The following is a 21600-nucleotide window of genomic DNA, read 5'->3' on the forward strand; positions in this document are numbered from 1 at the left end:
GCTATTAATTTTGGAAGATATAAGAAAAAGCACTGTGATAAGAAACTGAATAAGGAAATATTTGAGATTATATGGGAAGAAAAAAGAATATTTAAAGTTTAGAGGAGAAGGAAGTGAACTAACACAGTATTACTGCAGTTTATCGATATATCACTAAAACCATAAATATTATTATGTATTGAAGACTAAGTAAGGTACTGCACCCTCAGTATAAATAATGATAAGGTCATTAAGAAAAGCATGAAAAATATAAATAATAATATTAAACATTATTGGGGATAAGAAAAGCAATATACATACCAATTAATTAAGCATATAATATACATTATTTGGAAATTGAGTGGGTTTAATAGCAACAGCTTCATGTTTACTGTTACCATCCAAAATCTAACTAAAACGTTGGATAAAATAGAAGGATACGTTTTCTGTATAACATCTATTTTTACAAAGGCTAATCAAATAAAAAATAGCTATTTGTTGTTCTAATCACTTCAGTACTACTAGTTTCTTTGGCGCTTCTTTTCCCCAGAAAGCAGAAGAGAAAAATAAACTTATTGAGCCATACGGTGTATCTGATTCCTCAGCATATATCATTGTAGTATCATCATCCAAAAAGAAAACTCTCTGAAGCTAGCCAGCTAAAGTACAGAAGTTAAACAAATATATGCAAGATTCACTGAAACACTTCTGTATGTCTCAATTAACAGTTAAACCATACATATTCTATGCTGTGATTAACTGCAGCTGAAGAATTCATATTGTATTTCCAAGAGTAGCTCACATAAGTAATTTCAGAGAAATGCACGCATAATAGGAGCTCACATCACAGCAAATGTTTATGCATGATGATATCTGGTCATGTATTCTTTATTACTCATGTGTTAACATTCATAAATGCTGAATAAGATGGATTAATGCTGTTTCTGCTCTTAGTTTTTAGTATGTGCCTAGAATGGAGCTATCGAAATAAATTAGTTCATTTTGTGAATTTCTATGTTAATTTGATGCTGTAATGCCTTGAAATTCATAGCATTTCTTATTTTAAAAGTCCGCCTGCTGCCTGTAGACTACCTGTTCCACATAACTGCTATCTGAACAGAAGGGGAAGGATACATTTCACATAAATGAACCACCAGAAAATTTTAAAATATAATCTTTTTCACAGCTTAAATTTAGTCAGATTCAGCTTGCTTGAAAGAAAAAAGTGAACAGGCAGGGTTTATTCCAGAGTGAATGTACTATAAAACTAGGTACGGTAAAAAAGTTTTTCTCCGTCATTTTTGCGATCAAAGATTAATTTTTCCATTTAGATTATCTTGTCAGCTGTGAAGTATACAGGTTTTATAGCCAGATAGCAAAACCCATTAAAACTGTGCTGAAGAAAGTTTTAGTTATTTTTGTTGGCAAAACCTTTGAACTTACAAGTGACTTATGACACACTAATATCAAATAATACAATACTGTTAAAAAACTCAGAAAAGAGAAAGGCCGAATTTTGAAGCGATATGGCTGATGTCTCTCTTCCTCCACTATCTGACCTGCAGAAGAGGTAAAGGCACCTCAATAGTTAGACAGTGCAAATCAGAGCTAAATACAAACGCAGAAGGAGGCCCAAAGATGGGATTGAATATGAAGGTAGATTGGCACCTGGCAATGTAATGACTCATAATATCTAACTTCTAATTTTTTGGAGTTACTGAAGAGATGTTTTTCAAATGCAATAGAAATGCATCAGACCTTTATCAGGATATCTTCGTTTTTCATCTCTGTTGGACCACCTCAGATGGTGGGATAAAGATGGTGGGATTCAGGATAAATAGCACTTTACGGTCCAAAGAGTCCTTCCAAAAAACATTTGTACCAGTACTGCTCATCCTGAATAGGGTGGTCCTTCACAAAAAAAGTAAAAAGGAAGAAGAATCAAAAGGTGACTTTGTGGAAGGTCTCTGGTTCTCTGAAGTAAAAATAAACATATCAATCTTTACTATGGGACACCTTATGTAATTGTTATATATATATATATATTTTTTTTTTTTTTTCCTCTCTCTCTAAAAACAGGACTTACACAGCGATGTTAGCTTTCTGAATGAAATTCTTTTTCTGGCAGTTTTGAAGGCCATCTTGTGGCCATGGCATTTCATTGTTGTGCCTCAAAACAGTTTGTTTTGACAAAGGGACAAATTCTGATCTCACAGCTGTATCAGTCAATACTAACACCATGGAAGACATCAGCACAACTGAGTTCAAGTGAGGTAAGCAATAAAATTTTATAAAAAAAACTCCCACTCAAGCTGTACAGTCATTCTGCTTACTTAAAATTGAAAACAGGATTTTTATTTTTGTTTTTAAATAGGAATTTATTTATGTATATAAAGAAGGTTTCAAAGCATAAGGGATTCCCACCACTAACCAAATGCTGGCTTCCCCGCAAGGCTAGGTGAGACTTCCAGGTCTTACACACCCATTAAAGCAGCCAAGCACTCAGGGTTAATCAGGCATCAGGGTGTCTTATGAGGCAGTTTTTAGTAAACATAGTGAAATCTCTGATGAAACAGCCTTATTATTTGCAACAGAATGCTACTGTTGCCTCAAGGATGGACCTGAAGGACTTTATCCAAATCCTCAAGGTAGCTTTTCCTGTATTGTATACATAGTCCCACAGAAGCCGGTGGGAATTTGGTAAGGGAGGGTTAGGGGAGGGACAGACACTAAATAAAACTGAGGAGAAAAAGAAAAAATACTTTAAAAAAACTGATATGGCATTAAGAGATGCACACCAGAACATATCGAAAACAATGTAGTGCAATCATCCTTCTCCAGGCTTCATGGCAAAAGATTTTGATGTATTTAAGACATACATCAAGATGATGGTTCTTTGACAACAGACACAGAAATCATAGACTATTTTGGGTTGGAAGGGACCTTTAAAGGTCATCTAGGCCAACCTCTCCAGCAATAAGTAGGGACATCATCAACCAGATCAGGTTGCTCAGAGCCCCATCCAACCTGACCTTGAATGTTTCCAGGGATGGTGCCTCTACCACCTCTCTGGGCAACCTGTGCCAGTGTTTCACCACCCTCACTGTAAACAATGTCTTCCTTATACCTAGTCTAAATCTCGTCTCTTTTAGTTTAAAGCCCTTTTCCCATTGCAACAGGCCCTGCTAAAATGCTTGTCCCCATCTTCTTCCTTTAAGTATTGAAAGGCTGCAATAAGGTCTCCATTGAGCCTTCTCTTCTGAAAAACCCCAGCGCTCTCAGCCTGTTCTCATAGGAGAGGTGCTCCAGCCCTCTCATCACTTTTATGACCCCCCTCTGCACCAGCTCCAAGTCCATGTCCTTCTTATGTTGGGGGCCCCAGAGCTGGATGCAGTACTCCAGGTGGGGTCTCACCAGAGCAGAGTGGAGGGGCAGAATTACCTCCCTCAACCTGCTGGCCACTTTATTTTCGTGCATCCCAGGATATAGTTGTCTTTCTGGGCTGTGAGAGTGCATTGTCAGCTCATGTCCGGCTTTTCATCCACTAGTACCTCCAGGTCCTTCTCATCAGGGCTGCTCTCAATCCCTTCTTTCCGCAGCCTGTATTGATACAGGGGCGTGCCCCAACCCAGGTGCAGGACCCTGCACTTGGCCTTGTTGACCCTCATGAGGTTCACACAGACCCACTTCTCCAGCCTGTCCAGGTCCCTCTGAATGACACCCCATCCCTCAGGCACGTCAGCTGCACCACTCAGCTTACTGTTTTCTGCAAACTTGCTGAGGGTGCACTCAATCCCACTGTGTACATCACTGATGATGACATTGAACAGTACTGGTCCAGAAACACCACTCGTCACCAATCTCCATCTGGACATTGAGCCATTGATCACTGCCGTCTGGATACAACCATCCAACCAATTCCTCATCCACTGAACCGTCCACTCACCAAATCCATCTCTCTCTAATTTAGAGAGAAGGCTGTTGTGGGGGACCATGTCAAAGGCCTTACAGAAGTCCAGATAGATGACATCCATAGCTCTTCCGATGTCCACTGATGTAGTCACTCCATCACAGAAGACCACAAGGTTCGGTAAGGCAGGACTTGCCCTTGGTGAAGCCATGCATAATTGTTATCTCTGTTAAGCACAATAGTGTTTTTCAGTCTATTCTGACAGATCTATTATTTAATTTCACTATTTAGACAATTTAAAATACTTTTTTTAGGTTCTAAATAGAACGGTGTGTTCTTGAATGTCCATGTTAAATCACCTTTAATGTCTCATTTTGTTTTATAAAAACTGATCTGGACAGGACAGAAACTTCAGCTTCGTCATTGTGGCTTATTTACTCTTTTGAAACAACAGGTGTTGTAACTTTTTTCTGATGATGAGCCTCTTAGTCACCAGTTATTTTTCCATTGACTAAAGAAAATTATATTACAAATCTTAAAATTACCAAACATTTCTAAAAGGATAATTCAGTATTATACATGCCTAATTCCTTTTACTGTGAGTAAGAGCTTTTAGTGTTACAGAATCTATTACAGTAGGACAGTGACTATCCTTAGCTGATACTGCAATAGAAATAATAACATGCAATCAGCTGACGCTTTCAAAGTCAATTTTAAAATAAAACTAACTCCAGAAAACAACAAATTATTTTTATCATTCTAAGAACGCTAACGAAGGAACAATATACTTTCAGTCTTGGGACTGATGAAAACAGTACAGCTTAATATTCATGTCAGTCTTCCTCAGAGCTTAACAAAGTGCATATTAATTGGGGGCCTTAATTTGCAGTGACAAGATGTGGACATAAAAAAGACACTTGCTACAAGCCCAAACGTAAGTGGCTGGACAAGAGCATCTCTTCTAGCATGGCTGGGTCTCACAGAAGCCTGGCAAATCTGCTCTGCCTGTACCCTCCAGTCACCCTCTCTGGTTGCCAAAAGACTGTGGCCGTATTTTGTCTACATCCGCCTGGCAGCTCTGAGCTTGGCTTCTGCCACATCCTAAGAGAGATTCTATTTGTGTCCCCAAAAGTGAACCACAAACTTTGGGAAGTAGCAGCGTCTCCACAGTGGAACATATGAGAGGCGCCTCTGACGAAATCACATTGTGATACATTTATAAATCCAGCGAGATTGACTGAAAATGCATGCTGAGTTGAAGAAACAAGGGGGGGGTGGAAGTTCATTGTCACCTGGAAGTGATTTACAAGACTGTGCTGCACTTGGTAACAAAATTAAGGTTTCCCAAACATGTAAACATTTCTCTGTGAACTGCTGAAATCATAGATTCCACTTTGTTTGGGCCGTCAGGAGAAAGCAAACTGGTCATCATCATGTCACCAGAGAATAGAAAGTACTTTGTCTTGGCCACTGACCTACTGAGCAGGTAATATACACAGAGCTTTGAATAGGGACTGTCCAGGATGCACAATACTTCATTAAACAGGTATTTTCCTCCTCTCATTCAAGTTCCAGTAGTTTGCAAAGCAGATTTTTTTTTTTTCCTATTGGGTACAGTTTATAGCACGCCTGTATGTTACAGCAATAAGAAATCCCCAAGTAAGATGGAAGAGGCCAAAGGCAGAAAGCTGCTTGTTTATAGCAATGAGAAAAGTATTTCAGCATCAGAAGGGCCAAGCTGCATAATTATAAACTGTCAGCAATATTTCTAGATTTTCCTCAGACTAACTCATTCCATATACTATGCTGGAGTAATTTTGTTGCAACTGCACTGAGAAAAAACACTTCCATGATTTTCAGCTGTTGTAATAGGGAAAGAGATATTTCAATGGTGGGTTTAAATTTGGTCCCTAATGTAAAGAACAGTGTTAGATAGAAAAGGGCAACATTTTTAGAAGCTGAAGGTGGTGTGACCGTGACCACTGGAACATTGGTGTCTCTGGCTTCTCAATAAATCCCAGTGTGAGAAACCATGCCTTTGTTATTTCCAATTTCGCTTGAAGTTTCAATTTGGTTTCACTTGTTTTTGTCATATTCAGTTGTGAGGCCCTAAGAGAGTAGCTATATTCCAGTAAGACTGTCCAAACTCATAAAAAAAAATAAAAATAAATGTTTATCAATGTATGCAAAGGCCTTTGAGGCAGAGTCATCTGAAAACAGTTCCGCAACGCCTAATAAGCAAAAGCTGTATTTGCAGTAGAGGTTTGAGAGTTGCAGAGTCTTCAGACCAGGATGCGAAAGAACGTGGTTTGCAGCAACACAGGCACAGTTCTGGCAATCAAAGAGAAGCATCGTTTGTGAGAGACTAAGAGAAAATAGTCCCTCTTCTTTCTCTAAAAGCAACAACAAAAAGCCTACCCTGGCTACTCAGTCCTTCAGGAAGCATCCTTATTGAACAACAGCTACAGATGTCCAGAGCCTCAAGTACTCAGTTTCACTTACCAAGTGTTGAACCTGAAAACCAGGTTTACACATGGCAGATATTTTTGCTGTCTTGCTGTACTGGGTCTGGTTGGGATGAAGTTAATTTTCTTCATAACAGGCTGTAGGGTGCTATGTTTTAGTTTTGTGACCAAAACAGTGTTGACAGGACACCAGTGTTTTAGTTATTGCTGAACAGTGCCTGCACAGCATCAAGAATTTCCCTGTTTCTCACTCTACCCCACCAGTGAGTAGGCTGAGGGTGGGCAATGGGTTGGGAGGGGACGCAGCTGACCCCAACCAACCAAAGAGATATTCCATACCACATAACATCACGTTCAGCAACAACACCTGGGGATGAGAGGGGAAGAGTCTTTCCCAAGTAACTGTTGCTGTCAGTGATTCTCACTTGCACAGCGTTGTGACAAACTCTTTGGACTGGTACAAGCTGCATTCAGCATCCTGTTCCACTATGTATTTCTTTTTATGACTTCAAGCATGTCACATAAGCAAAGGTTTATTCACTTAAATGTGCCAGGGACATGGAAAAGAAAAAAAAACAACCACCAAATAAAACTCTAATTAATGTAGCTAGACTGGCAAAAACTCTTGAACACATAGTAATTTCCATTTTCATATAATTACTTTCATGGGGGAAACCCAAAGGAAATCTTCTGTCATCATAAACAAGACACCTTTTCAATGTTGATGGTTCCTCACTCTTCCTGGCTAAATATATACTGTCCTGCTACAATTACTCTATTCACACCCACATGGGAGGCATCCTAACAGCCTTCAAAGCACCCCATTTTTTCCATGGACAATTAGATGTATTCTGATTATCCCATCCACCCTTTCAGCATCCACACAAGTCCTTCCAGAACTTATACCACACGTAACTCCACTTACATAAAGTACATTGCCTCCTTTGAACTGCTATCCATGACCGCTTTGCAAGAAAAGGGTGGTGGTGGTGGGAATGGGAAAAGTGAGCTGCAGTCTAGATCTCTGAGCTGACAGCGTTTCATGCAGGTCCATCTCTGCACCTGATGGGGCACAACAGCCAGGACTTGATTTTGTTGCTCAGAGGCAGTAAATGCCTTGGAACTAGAGATTCCACCTCATGGCTTACTCTCCTTAGTGAGCAGACAGACTCATAAGATTTTCTTTGGAAAAGCTTTGGCTAAGGGCACTAATACGAGCCCGTACTGATAATATTTTTACAGGCACTCTACCAGATAAATTAAACAGTGAAGAAAATCCCAATCGGTTTCACACAATCACCGAATTTAAGCAGAAGAGCATGTGGTCTACTTCGCTGTTCCAAATTACTTCCTAAATCAAGATTAAGGGCTAAGGACAATGACAATAGAGGATAAGCTACCCTCAAAGGAAAATCCCAAAGAAAAAGGAAGTCTATTCAAACCTCCCATTAAGACCTGCAGGCCTGGTTTTAAGGTAGGGCTTTTAGATAAGCTGCCTGTGGAAAAGGTCCTACAGAGATTTAGAATGGCCTGTTATTAGATGTGTGTCTGTTCTAAAAGCTATGGACCATCCCTTCACTCATTTCTACATCTTTTAAACTGAAATAATCTGAGGCAGAAGAGATGCATCCCCAGGTGTTTTTCAACCTCAACGTCACTTTGTTTTCCAGCCGCTCTTCTCCATAACAACTTTGTACCAAGTCCAGTGCTCCTACGGTCATGTGAACCTGCAAGAAAATCTAAACCATGTTCATATTTAATACCCCCCTGCCAAATACCACAGCTGGCATTGCAGAAGCTGGTGTGGAAACTTTGCACGTCTCCCTCAAAGGACTAAGTGAGCCTGTGGCAGATTACGATCAGCGCTAACACAGATAACTCTGCTACTCCAAGAGGGCTGAGAGGCGTGACACGAAGACATGATGGTGGGTACCTTTCAGTGCTGCTTTGTAGCATTTGTATTAACATACTTGGGCTGCTATCAACTTTGCAATCCTGGGTACAAATAGTTTTCTGTAATAATAATAAAAAAAAAAAGTCAAAGGATGATGCTCTGTCTTAACTATGATTACTTTGTATGGACAAAATAATTGATATTCGGTGCAATTTCAGGATTCAGTTTGCCCCACTCTTTCGTACTATAATTTAAAGAAAAAAGAAACTGCGTAACTTTCTCCATCAAATCACATGAAAATATTTTCAATTCACACCTGAAATCTTGTCACTGAAATCAATAGACCTACTTGTCAGGATACCTAAACACAGAGAACCTGGGCTGGAACACATCCAGTCCTTAATGGATGACATCTTTCCTGCCTTTTGTGCAGTATCTTTCAGTTTCTTAATGCAGAGCAACTTTAAAGAGAAATCAGTGTACAAATAGAAACAGTGAACATGGTGGGGAAAAAAGGAAGCCATAAACAGAATTTGGTTCTTTCCAGGATGATCTTGAATGACTGTTACCAGAGTGTTTGGTGTCCTAGAAAGCAAGGAATAGAGGAGGGAAGTAGTCCTTAAGAAGGTGAGCCTGTTTTGTCCCTGCTGTTTCTTGGAGTTTCTAAGCACTAACAACATTCTTCTTATTGAGCTCAACTATTTTAACTCAGGGTCTTAAATTTTATAGCCTGAAGTAGAAGCTTCTGAGTGCAGTGCGAGCTTTCCAGTTATTTTAGTGTTGCAAGCTATTTTTTTTTTTATTTCTTTGAGAGAAGAAATTAAATCAGGATCACAGGGAGCCTTTATTAAAGCTATATATTTTGTGCCCTGCAGTGATTTCTGCAGGTATGTCATCTCTTTTTTCATTCTACTTAAACAAGTATTGATGTAATATTTATTAGAGCAAACACATATTTTTCCTTCGACACAGCTGGAAGACCATGGCACAATGAATTTTCAATTAGATATAACACTAAAAATTGAGACTAAACTTAGAAAGCTGTAATAAGGGCCCACACCACACATACAAGTCCAGGTGAAGCAAACACTTCTGTTTGCCATGTAAATGTTTTAATAATGGACTATGTGTTAATAAAACATTTCCTTCCAGCAGTGCTACACTTCTGCAGTCTCGTAAAATATTGGTCATTTTTCTGGACAGTTCTAAGAAGTTCTTACAAACGTAAGAATACACAGAAAGAAAACAAAGAATATGAGAATATCACAGAAAAGAGACTTGAGCACAGAAGTAAAGAATATTCCTAGTCAGCATTAAAAAAAAAATTGCCTCCTATTCACAAGAAAATGGGTATGTTCTACCAAGCGAACCACTTAAGTGTCTGTAACATGAAGTAATTCTTCCCAATATTTTAGAACAGGGAAGGGAATGGAAAACCGTAGGTTGGTGGAAACTTCCCGGGAGAACTTAGCACTAGTTTTATCCTGAGAGTTACATGCTAACTTTTTTTGGAACTTACTACCTAAAATTAAATCCCCATTTTGAAAATTTGAGCACATGTCAATTAGTTTTTACCTTGTTACTATTGGTTAGCTAAAGCTGAACTGCTTTATCCTCAGATAATTCCTTTTCAAAGGATGGTATAAAGAGAGAATGGTAAATGGCACAGTAGCATGGAAAACACTTGCTAAGAATCTCAACTGCTTGGTTGAGTGTTCACCACAGAGCATGTGGCTATTCTATAGTAATCTGAAAAGTCTTGCTAGCAGCATAATTTTATTTTTTTTTCTACTTCAATTCTGGCAAAATGTGCAGGAGTTCCCCTTTGAATTCAGCATGCTGGACAATTCACAGCCAGAGGTGGGTAGAAGAAAAGAATTCAGTCACTTCTATGGGTTTTTTTTTTAAGAAGTAAATCTTTTGATGAGTGGGGTTTCTCTTCTGTGAAGGAAAATAAAGGCAGGTGCCAGCTCATATCATACCACTCTCATTGCACACTTGTCTACTGATTTTACAAGGACGTATGGCTCAACTTTCTCTAAAGAACATTAGGTTTTGAGGAAGGGTTTAGTTGAATATTCACCCATTCTAGCGATGCAAAACACCCGGGGTTGCTTGTCCTGTAAGAATGCTTTCTATTGGTATTGTTGGAATTTATTATTAATTTCCACATTTGAAATGTGTCATATGAAGGTTAGCAAGAATATCCTGCAGCAGAACGGCAATTCCTCTGATGGTCTTTACTTGCAGATCCTTTATAATGTACTGCTATGTGTCGTTTGGCAGTGAAATCAGGGGATACAGGACAGAAGGGGAAAACAGTTCAGTTTTAGTAAAACTGCTGATTTTGACAGATTTTATTTTCTCCTTTCTTGGGCAGGAGTTATTTAATGAAAACAAGAAAATAGCACTGAGGCATTTACTATCTAGAAATAATAATTTTCGCCCCATTCTATCATCTTTGCTTACTTTGGTAATTTGTTTTTTTTCTTACTGATTTGATTCCATAAACAAGAGAATTCCACATACAAGAGAGGAGGCAAGAGAATAACACAACTCCTTCCCTCCAGAGTCTTCATTTTTTCACTTGTTCTCTTTCACATCTACTTTGTTATCATGGAAACCTTTTTAAAGGGGGGAAGGAAGTGGGGCAGGAAATCTGTCTTTTCTGGGCTGATTACACAGCTTTTCAGAGCTAAAAGATTCTATGTGTTGTCGTAAGAACAAACAAATTGCCATCCAGATATTGCAGAATTGAAGGAAATTTAGTTTGAAATCGCGTAGGATGATCAAAGGGATTAAAACCCCCAAAACTATGGGACAACGAAAATGGGGGAAGGGACAGTATTCCACTGATCTTATATACGCCTTATTTCTTTTAGACTACAGTTGCCTTATTTTATTAATGCATTACTACAGCAACTAAGGTGGCACAAACCAGGGGAAAAGACAGCATTAGAAACAGAAACCAACTGAGAAGACTATGGCACCCGGAAATAACTACTACCCTAAAAAGGAAAATTGAAATATGGTTTAACTGCTTATGAAAATTTTCAGAGGACACCTGAAACTGTGTTGCAAGGTAAGGGCAGTGTTATCACAGAAATACTGAGCTTTTCCTATCTACTCATTCATCCCCATTAACTTATTTCCATTTATTCAGTAGTTCCAGGCAGCAGAATCTGCTCAAGCATGACACGTTGCAAAATTTTTGATGTTGCTCCTCCCCTTCCCTGGAAGAATGGCATCCTCTTATCCAGCAAAGCTTACTAAAGTGTGAATACTGTATTTTTTCCACACCTAAGCACACTTGGATGTTTTTCTTGACGTGAAATATCATCGGAAGAGCAATGAATTATTTCATATCCTGAAAATATTCTACATTAAAAAACAAATTCATTGGACATGAAACGGATCTCTGGATTTGCAAATAAGAGGAAAGTATAACTGTGGAACATACTGCAGCATCAGTCAGAAAGAAGATTTCTGTCTTCAGGGAACAATAAGCACACTAAAATATTTCAATAATCAGGTATTGGTTATGTGGACCATTCATTCTTGTGAAATTAATGCACATAGACATCCTGCCCCCACCATTACCCTTAGTCAAAACCTGACACAATTTAGCTGAAGTACATATGGAATTAACTGCTGGTGGTACGATGAAACACATCCATTCCATAACTGCTTACTGAAAAAAGCAAATATACTGAACAAAATTTATCCAGAGTTTAAAATCCATTAGTAAGCCAGATAATAAGCTGGTAGAAAGATATCTTTAAGAGTACAACTGCAGTCTTCTATAACATCCCTTCTCTTATACACTGTAGACAACATTCACACCACTTTCTTAAAGTGTTGTAATGTTATAATATTCAGTATATTTTTATTATCGTGAGACTGTGTTCAATACTGCATTTTGGTAAGAACAGATATTTGGCATCACCACTATTCTGACCATCACAGACATTCGTTCAGGGATGGTCAAAGTTTTGGCAGGGCAAGAATTTGATCTTCGGAAAAAGTTCAGCACTAAGGCTTCACTTGTTAAAGAGAAATAAAAAAAAAAAAAAAAAAAAAAAAATTTGGCTTCAGAAAGATGCACTAAGTTTCCTGAGCTGCTGATTCATCTTGGTGGAGCTCCATGCATGTGTTGCGAGTTCCAAAAACATCTTCCCTGTGTATACAAGCCCTGGCCAAAGGCATTACAGAATCCAAACTTCAGCTGACAGCATCCAGAAATGTTTTGCAAGCTTGAAACGTTGCACTGTAGAAACAGGATTGCAAACTCGACATAGACGATATGCTGTGCCCACGATGCAAAGCGTGGTCTATGTTTTGAAAATGTGAGGATAACTTCTTCTCCCCTGGTTTTTGTGCGACTTTGGGGCACCGTGACCGTCTTCTCTAAAAAGGATTTCCTGATGCTGCCTTTGGAAAATTCTTACAATGTGCCGGTGCCATGCCACAACCCCTGGGAGAAAGAAAGGCTTAGTATACTGCTTTCAGACTGTCTGAAACTACCAGATGGTTTGGGGGGGACATTTCCTCTTACACATGCTAGAGCCAACCCAAAGTTATATTAAAATATAGGGAAGCAAAGAGCAGAGCTCTACTAAGCACAGCTCTAGGAACTGGCAGTCTCTCCTTGAAGTTTCCTCTCCAATTTTCTCTAGAATAACCAAATCTTTGCTGCTGCTGCTGCCAAGATCCCAGCCCTGGTACCTGTTTTTCAACTGCCTTTTCAGTTATGTAGGCTGAGGAGCAGCCTCACTTGAATATATAACCAAATGAAACTCAGAGCATGGAAAACCTAAAATAACTGCAAAGCTGACAGTAAAGAGCACTTATGAAAGAAAAAAATTACCTACTAGAATTGTTCCACTTAAGGACCTCGTACAACTTCACCTTACTGTAACTTCAAGCAGTATCACGTAAGATTACATTTGCGTAACTGTACCCTGGCTATAGAAAGAACAGCCTTAGAAGTTTTATGTACCGGAAACTACCACCATATTTTCATCTTTCCATAGTACACCCAGTTATGTATTTGAGAGACAGGTTAAGCCAGTGCAGTATTTTCATGTTGTAAAAGTCTGAATGAAACCTACGCTTTAATGACAGATGCATCACATTTCTGCAGTGAAAAGAGTTAATCTGTGATTAAAATGAACACTTTTAACCAGTGTAGATTATTATCCATAGGCCTTCTATAAAATGTCACACAGTTTTCACAGCCTTTTTACTTGGTCAATAGATCTTTTGACTGTAAAAAATTTTGCAACTGGAAAACAAGTTTGTCTCATTCTTAGAAGCAAAAATCACTTATTCCATTATCCAGGCTACACACTCGGGCCAGACCCAGAAGATGTTTGCATTTGAATGACTGTACACATAAAAAGAGGGTTCCTAACGAATCTGTCTGCCCAGTTCTCTTCCATAGTTAATCCATTCACTGAAAACAGTTTTATAAGAGAAAACTAGGTACCAGTATTAAAGCCAGCACAACAAAGCAGAAGAATGAAGTAAGGACCTCTTACACCATTTGTTCCTTAACCATCCTAACACCAGGCTTTGGATTTGGCATAGAGCTGAATAAAGAGATGGAACATAAGAAGGGGGCAAGGGAGGTTGGCTTCAAGAATATTTCAATAGTCACAGGGAATCAAGAGACACCTACTAAATATTTATGTTTACATCTGGTTCACTTCGGATTTTACCATTTAATTGTTCAATTAATTTTTAAAATGGTCAGTCTTTCTTCACATTATCTTCTCTTATCTGTCAACCATAATTTTATTCTTTTGAATTCTTCAAATTACTCCATGTTTCCAAGATACTAAACTTGTCCCTGCCTGTGGCAGGGGGGGTGGGACTAGATGAGTTGTAAGGTCCCTTCCAACTCTACACATTCTATGATTCTAAATCACATTCATATGGAGTACAGAACTTTTTTATTGTAAGATCTGTGTCATATGGTACCAGTCTGTAGTCAACCCAAGAGCAGGGGAAGTTATGTTGGGAGAATTGCACTACAGCGTAGATTTGCTTTACTTTTCCCAATTTAAAAACAACACTCCAAAAAATAAAGTGAGGTGTAATACTAAACTAAGGTTTTATTTTGCACTTATATTTTGCAAAAAAAACCCCAAAGCAGTAAAAGCCATACTCTACGCAACAAATGGCAAATTCTGGTAATTTACTCTTAAGAGTTCAGCAGTCTCCCCCTTGTTTTCCTTCAATCTTTTATCACTCTCTTCCCAAAATATCGAATCAGATTCCCGAATAATTTTCCTTATAGTATGGTGATTCAATGTTCCATGAATAGGTCAGCACTACAGCTCCTTCTTTATCTTATAGTACAATTCTGACTTCTGTTCAGATATAATTTGACTTTTTTTGCATGCTCAGTAACTCCCTGGCATACTGTCCTACTGAAATAAGAGATGCCATTCATGTTTATTGTTAACACGCATGCATGATTAGCTCTAAAACAACCACTTCATTTCTGAGTCTAAAACATTACAGACACTCAGATTATAAAGCAAAAAACATTTACAATTACAGTTCGGATTCAGGTTTTATCAGCAACAACAACAAAAAAAATCGGACCCATCTACTCCAAACACCACCCTTCTAACAAATTAAGTACAAGAGGATAACCATGATGTTGAAGTAATTTTTGAGCCTTACCTTTCAAAGATCTGAATATTGCATACTAGAATTTTGCCACAGATTCTTCTTAAGTTTACAACAACAACACTTTAGGCATATTAAAACAGAATTGGCATTTTTTTTTATTCCAGTTTTTCCGCGTGATATATGCGATCTATGACTTAATTTTGGGAGTCTCCTCTTTTTCATGGAACTAACTCAGCCAGAATGTTATGTGAACACAGTATTTTAAATTTAATTTCTCTTAAATAAAGAAACTATGTGCAAGCTCTTTTTTTTTTTTTTTTTTTTTGGCTGCATTATTCACCTTATACCTAAGAATACTTCATTACTTGGATTGCCTACATATAACCTTCTGTCCCTTGGCTGTTTTCCTTGCTTGGAAATACCTTGCTAAGACATCTGGGCTCAAGGCAGTTGCTTTAGCCATCTGATCCATAAGGATAAGTTGAGATTCTGTAACTTCTTAATGGCTGAGGACGACAGCCTTATCTTTTTTTCTTTATTGCAACAGACAATTAAAAGTATTATTCTTTTAGCGTTCCAGCCAGGAGACAGAAGAATTGCAGCTCCTGAAGATGTGAATGAAGTGTTGTTTTAAATGGAAAATAAGTCTATTTTTCATTCTTCAGTATTTTCCGTTGCTGTGTTTCTGCTGTGTGGAAACTGGAAATCTTTCTTTGTAAAGCAGAACAGAGTAACACTCATAAAATTTTCTATGCCAGCAAGACAGTTCTCGGTGTGATGTTTAACTGATGACTAAAGGCCAACAGTAAAAACCAGTTTTTGCAACAGAGTTTACCGTGAGCTGGATGTAACATATACTCTAGAGCAAATTTTTCCCCTGCTGAAGAAACAGACAGAGCTAGAGTCTTGTTATTCCTATACAGAGCATGTCTCCACCTTTCTTGAGCACAAATACACGTCTGGAGTAAAGCTTTGCTCAAAGTAACCTCAAAAAATCCTGGTTTGTCCCTCAGCAAGAAAATAAAAAATAAAAAAATATTAAGTGTTGCATAAGATGAATGCAAATGAATAGAGTAAGGTTTTGGTTTCCAGTATTACACTGACAGTTTCTCAAATGACAAAAGAAAGTTTTTCACTAAAAGTTGCGCAGCAAATGACCATGTGTGTAAAGACATTTATTACATATGACCAATTCATAAAGAATTATGTAAAATAGACTTAGCATGATATATAAGAAAAAAAATGCAGTGTACTTTTATAACTCTCCTTATTATTGTATATAATAAAGAGGGAGATTTGTTTTAGAAATACAGATTATACTAGTGCTCTCAAACAGAAAATGGAAGTTTAATTAACTCGGTACTTTGTTAAAAGAGTATTTCAGGAAAATAAATTCAGAGTCATCTACCGATATCAAATTACCCAAACTCCTAGAGTATTTAGTGCAAGAGAAGATAATTCATGCATCTGGACTAATTCATACATTAATCTACTCTCATCTGGCCTAGAAATTGAATTACTTCACCTCTGAGAGATCCACAGCATGCTTGAGGTCAAGGACAGGGTTTTTTAACCCGGCTTATTGCAAAGTTACGTAAAAGACTGACATTAGGTTTAGACTCAGTTGAAAAATATATTTACTCAGGAAAAGGCATGTGTAGGAACAAACCCTGAAATACAGAACTGCCCATAGCAGCAAGCTTTAGGCACTAAAGAGGATCACCTAAACACTGCCCTAAGGCTGCATACAAATTTTTACCTCAAAATATTGTTGCTTAAAACGAAACATTAATTTTATTTATGGACAAATGGAAAAAATGCCTAATGGAAAAAAACTGGTTGGGACTTAACCTCACACCCTGTTTCATAACTGTGCTGGGAAACAAATACAAGATGCTTAAACTGACAATTACAGCAGTGCCACTTATATCCTGGGTTAAACAACAGCTTGAACTACAGGTGAAATTGGTCATTGTTCCTGCAGGTTTACGTCACTCTTAGTGAAGGATACAATGAGAAAAGTGGAATTTCCGCAGAATGAACTACCAGGTAAAGATATTCCAAACTGCAATAGGAACCTGTTACTTGGCTGACTTGTAAAAAGCTAGCTGTAGAAATCTCAAGCAAGAAGATTTTGCTGTGAAACTCTCTAAGGAATTTGCCTTTTGAATTCCACATACGACTCCATAAAAACATCTTTTAAAGGTTTCTTTCACGGGCTTCTCTTTTTCAGATTAGATTGATTGAATTTGTCCAACATTTGTTATATTCAAACACCAAACAAACTAATCTTCTGTTGTCTGTTTGGGAGGGAGCTGCTGCAGCAGAGTGGTTTGCACATAAGAGAGCAATAAAGATCACTGCACAGTCAAACACTGCAGTAACGAGGACACAAACTAAAATCCTGGATTCAAAGTCTTCCATAAGTAGGTGTAATTTGCAGCCCGTCCAGAATGTTAACAAGTCAGTGCTGCAGCAAACCTGGGTGGGAAGCACATTCCTCCATCAAGGACCCTTGGTGGAGAGTCCCTTGAAAGGCCTGTTGATGGTCATCTGGTTTTGCATGTAGGACGCGTCCATTTGAATGAGAGAGCAAAGAGCAAACTGTGTAACAAAGAAGAGTGGTGACTTGGATAAGCCAGAACCAAATCATTTATGGCTGAAACATGAAAAATAAATTGAATTCCTCTTTGCAAATACAGCAGACCATAGTGCAAAGGCACTCAATTCTCCCAAAGAACATATGGCCAAATGACTCCCGAAACTCACATCAAAGATGCAAATAAGATTATTTCCAGCACACCACACAAGTCCCATGGCTGACATGAGGAAAGGGAAAGCCACGGAACAAGAATTTCTAGGAACGTCCCACCTGTCTTATCTGATTTACAGAATAATACTTTTCTAACACTCAGCTAGCCAGTTTATTCTCTCCAGGGTTTTCCAAAGTAAATAATGTATTTCTCTGAATCTGCGCTTCAAATCGTACTGATTTGTTGCCTTCATTTTTAAGCCAGCGTGAATGGACCAGAAGCAGGTAAGCTCTGGAGAAATAGAGAAAAGCTTAAAGAAATACTTGCAAAGACCTGAAGCGTAAGTGTTAACACAAATATAGATTACATAGACAGTATTCCCATGAAAACACACAGTGAGGCTCTTCCAGTTTGGGCTCACAGATTAAAAGCAGGGTGTGAACCACTTCATGTTCCTGGACTTCCAAACTCCTTCCTTCCCCACCCAAGCCTTCCAAATTTATCTGGAAAGCAGATATTTTTCAACAGTTAGTGTCCCATGAAAAAAAGGAAAAATAGAATCTTGAGGCTGGAGTAAATACATGCACCATAAAGAGAATTTGGCAACCCTTCTACTGTCTGGGTCTTGTTAAACTCCTCCTGACACTCATGCTTGCATTGTACAAGGGAACAGAAAAGGTCAGGTGCATTCTTAAACAAAAGCAACGCCAAAGTTTCTTTTAGATAAATTTATGGCAAACAGTTTACTCGTATAACTAATTTGTTGTGCTTTTTCTCAGAATTGTTGGAATTAAACGTCAGTTATATAAATTATGTAAAAAAAAACTGTGTGTGTATATAGCAGAGGATTCAGACAAACAACTCAGTGCTACAGAGGCATGCCTCAGACTCAGTACTCTTAGAGTTTTGAGGACAAGAACATCTTTATTCTTGAGTCTTTTTTTGGCAGTAGAAGTCTATAAACTCAAATTTTTTATTGTAAAAATTATCATGCTTAGACTTCCAGTATTCTTATTGGAAGGTTACTTCAAAAAGGTTTTAAAGCTTCCTTCTAGTCTCCAGATTAAAACAACTTTGATTCAGTTTATACACATCTGTTCTTGTGCCAACCTTCACCGAGGGAAAAAAGTCCTCTAACAAATACCTGGCAACAACAGCAGAGAACTCAGTCTTCAGCTTTGTAGGCTGAAGCAAACCAAGGTCTTCTAGCCTCTCAAAGCCTCCCTGAACATCTTGGTAATCGTTCACTGTGTTTACTTCATCTTTCTTTTTCTTTAAGATCCATGTCAAAATGATATTAGGGCACCAATGTTTTAGGTCATTTCCAAAAGGTGTTTTGTACACCACCACTTGTACCCCTCCATCAAGACCCTCATGATCGCAGCCTCATTGTAGGAGTACAGCAGTTGTGCCTGATATGAACAGCAGGAGAAGGAGGAGGACACATGATACCTCAGCTCCACTTTGAGACAGAAGAGAAGCTTTAGCTGAGGAGGGACAGAGGAACCTCTTCTTTCAGCTCTCGTTCTTCTCCCCATTACCTGCCCAACCTGAGCACTCCAAATTCATCTGGAACAGTTAAGTGTCCTGTGAATCACCGAGGTGAGTGGCTCTGGCACAATCCAGAGCTGAGTGCTCCAGAGTGGTGTACAGGGGGAGTTCCTCAAGCAGGAGAACCTCAGGGGAGCAGAGAGACCCGTCAGCAGCCCGCAGCTCCCACAACAGCAACTGAGGAGACCTAGATGGGGCCAGGGGCAATGTCAAGAAAGCCTCCCACCGCCTCCCTCCATCGCCAGAGCTGAAGCCCCCCGGGGAGCGCTGGCAACCAGGGCGGGCAAACAACAGCACAAGGTGGCAGCTGGCACAGGAAGGGTGCTGTAGCACTGCCAGCTCGACCAGGGAACGATGGTATCCACCCTGCGGAAAGCCATGGCCTCTCTAAGCTCCTCACCCACTGCAGCATCCCAGGCAGAGCTCTGGTGGGAACATGCTGCCACCTGGGTGCCAGGCTGCAGGCTGTGCCCTACACCAGTACTGGACAGCAACAGTCAGCACGCCTGTGGGAGATGCGGCCAGGTAGAGGAACTCCTCAGCTTACCAACAGAGCTCAGTGAGGAGGCGGGAAGGTTGAGGAGTATCAGGGAGTCTGAGAGAGAGACAGATTACTGGAACCACACCTGACCTTCCTTAGGACAGGTCTGTCAAGCGGATTGTGACTGGGGGGATGATAAACTCCCAGCTGACCCTGAACTTGTTCGAGACTTGCTGCTCCAGCTAGATGTGAATAAATCTATGGGGCCCAATAGGATTCATCCCAGGGTACTGAAAGAGCTGGCCAATGTCATCACAGGACCTCTCTCCATTGTTATTCAACAGTCTTGGGAGTCTGAAGAGGTCCCAGTCGACTGGAAGCTGACAAATGTCCCAATTTTCAAGAAGGGTAAGAAGGAAGACCCTGGTAATTATAGGCCTGTCAGTCTCACTTCAGTGCCCAGTAAAATTATTGGAGAAGGTTATTCTGGGAGTTATTAAAAACACCCGAGAGACAACGCAATCGTCAGTCATAGCCAGCATGGGTTCACCAGGGTGAAAGTCCTGCTTAACCCACTTAATTTCCTTTTATGACAAGGTCACCCAGCTAGTTGGCCAAGGGAAGCCAGTAATGGTGAGTTTTGATTTTAGCAAAGCTTTTGATACTGTCTCGAACGGTATCTTCTGGATAAAATGCGCAGCTTACTACTGGACAAGTCCAAAATATGTTGAGTGAGCAATTGGCTGATGAATCAGGCTCAAAGGGTTATAGTAAGTGGGGTTACATCAGGCTGGTGGCCAATCACCAGGGGGTTGCCCAGGGATAAATTTTTAGGCCAGTCCTCTTCAGTGTTTTTACAAATGATCTGGATATGGGAATTGAATGCATGTTAAGTGAGTTTGCTGACAATATTAAATTAGGAGGAACTGTGAACTCCCTTAACGGTAGAGAGGCCTTAGAGAGAGATCTGGATAGGCTAGAGAGCTGGGCAATCAGCAACCACATGGAATTTAATAAGAGAAAGTGCCAGATTCTCCAGCTGGGAAGGGGTCATTCTGGTTATATGTACAAACTGGGGGACCAGAGACTAGAGAGAAGTCCCGCAGAAAGAGATCTGGGGCTTTGAGTTGATAGCAACTTGAATATGAGTCAACAGTGTGTCCTGGCAGCCAGAAGGGCCAGCTGTGTCCTGGGATACATCAAGCACAGCATAGCTAGGCGGTCAAGGGAGGTAATTGTCCCACTCTACACTGCGGCTGCACCTCAAGTACTGTGTGCAGTTTTGGACACCTCACTGTAAGAAGGACATCAAACTATTAGAGTGTGCTCAGAGGAGGATGACCAAGATGGTGAAAGGCCTTGAGGGCAAGACTTACAAAGAGCATCCGAGGTCACTTTGTCTGCTCAGCTTGGAGAAGAGAAGGCTGAGGGGTGCCCTTGTTGCAGTCTACAGCTTCCTCAAGGAGGGCAGTGGATGGGGAGGTGATGAACTCCTCTCCCCGCTGAGCAGCCACAGGACACGAAGAAATGGAATGAAGGCGTATCAGGGGAAATTCAGATTGGACATTAGGAAAAGAGTCTTCAGTGAGGGTCATCAGCCACTAGAACAGGTTCCCCAGGAAAGTGGTCATAGCACCAAGCCTGTCAGAATTCAAGGAGCATCTGGACAACGCTCTTAGTTATATGGTTTCGTTTTAGGTAGTACTGCGAGGAGCAGGGAGTTGGACTCAATGATTCTTATGGGTCCCTTCCAACTTGAGATACTCTATGATTCTATAAATAATAGTATCTTGAGGCTGGAGTAAACACATGTACTGTAAAAAGAACTTGGCATAGCCAAGACCTGGCACAAGAAGTCACAGTGCCCACAGGGCACACCGAACACTATGGTGTCAGCACCATAACACGGGAATGGCACATCATCA

The sequence above is a fragment of the Vanellus vanellus genome (assembly GCF_965231255.1).
Source record: "Vanellus vanellus genome assembly, chromosome: 5".
Classification (NCBI taxonomy): Eukaryota; Metazoa; Chordata; class Aves; order Charadriiformes; family Charadriidae; genus Vanellus; species Vanellus vanellus.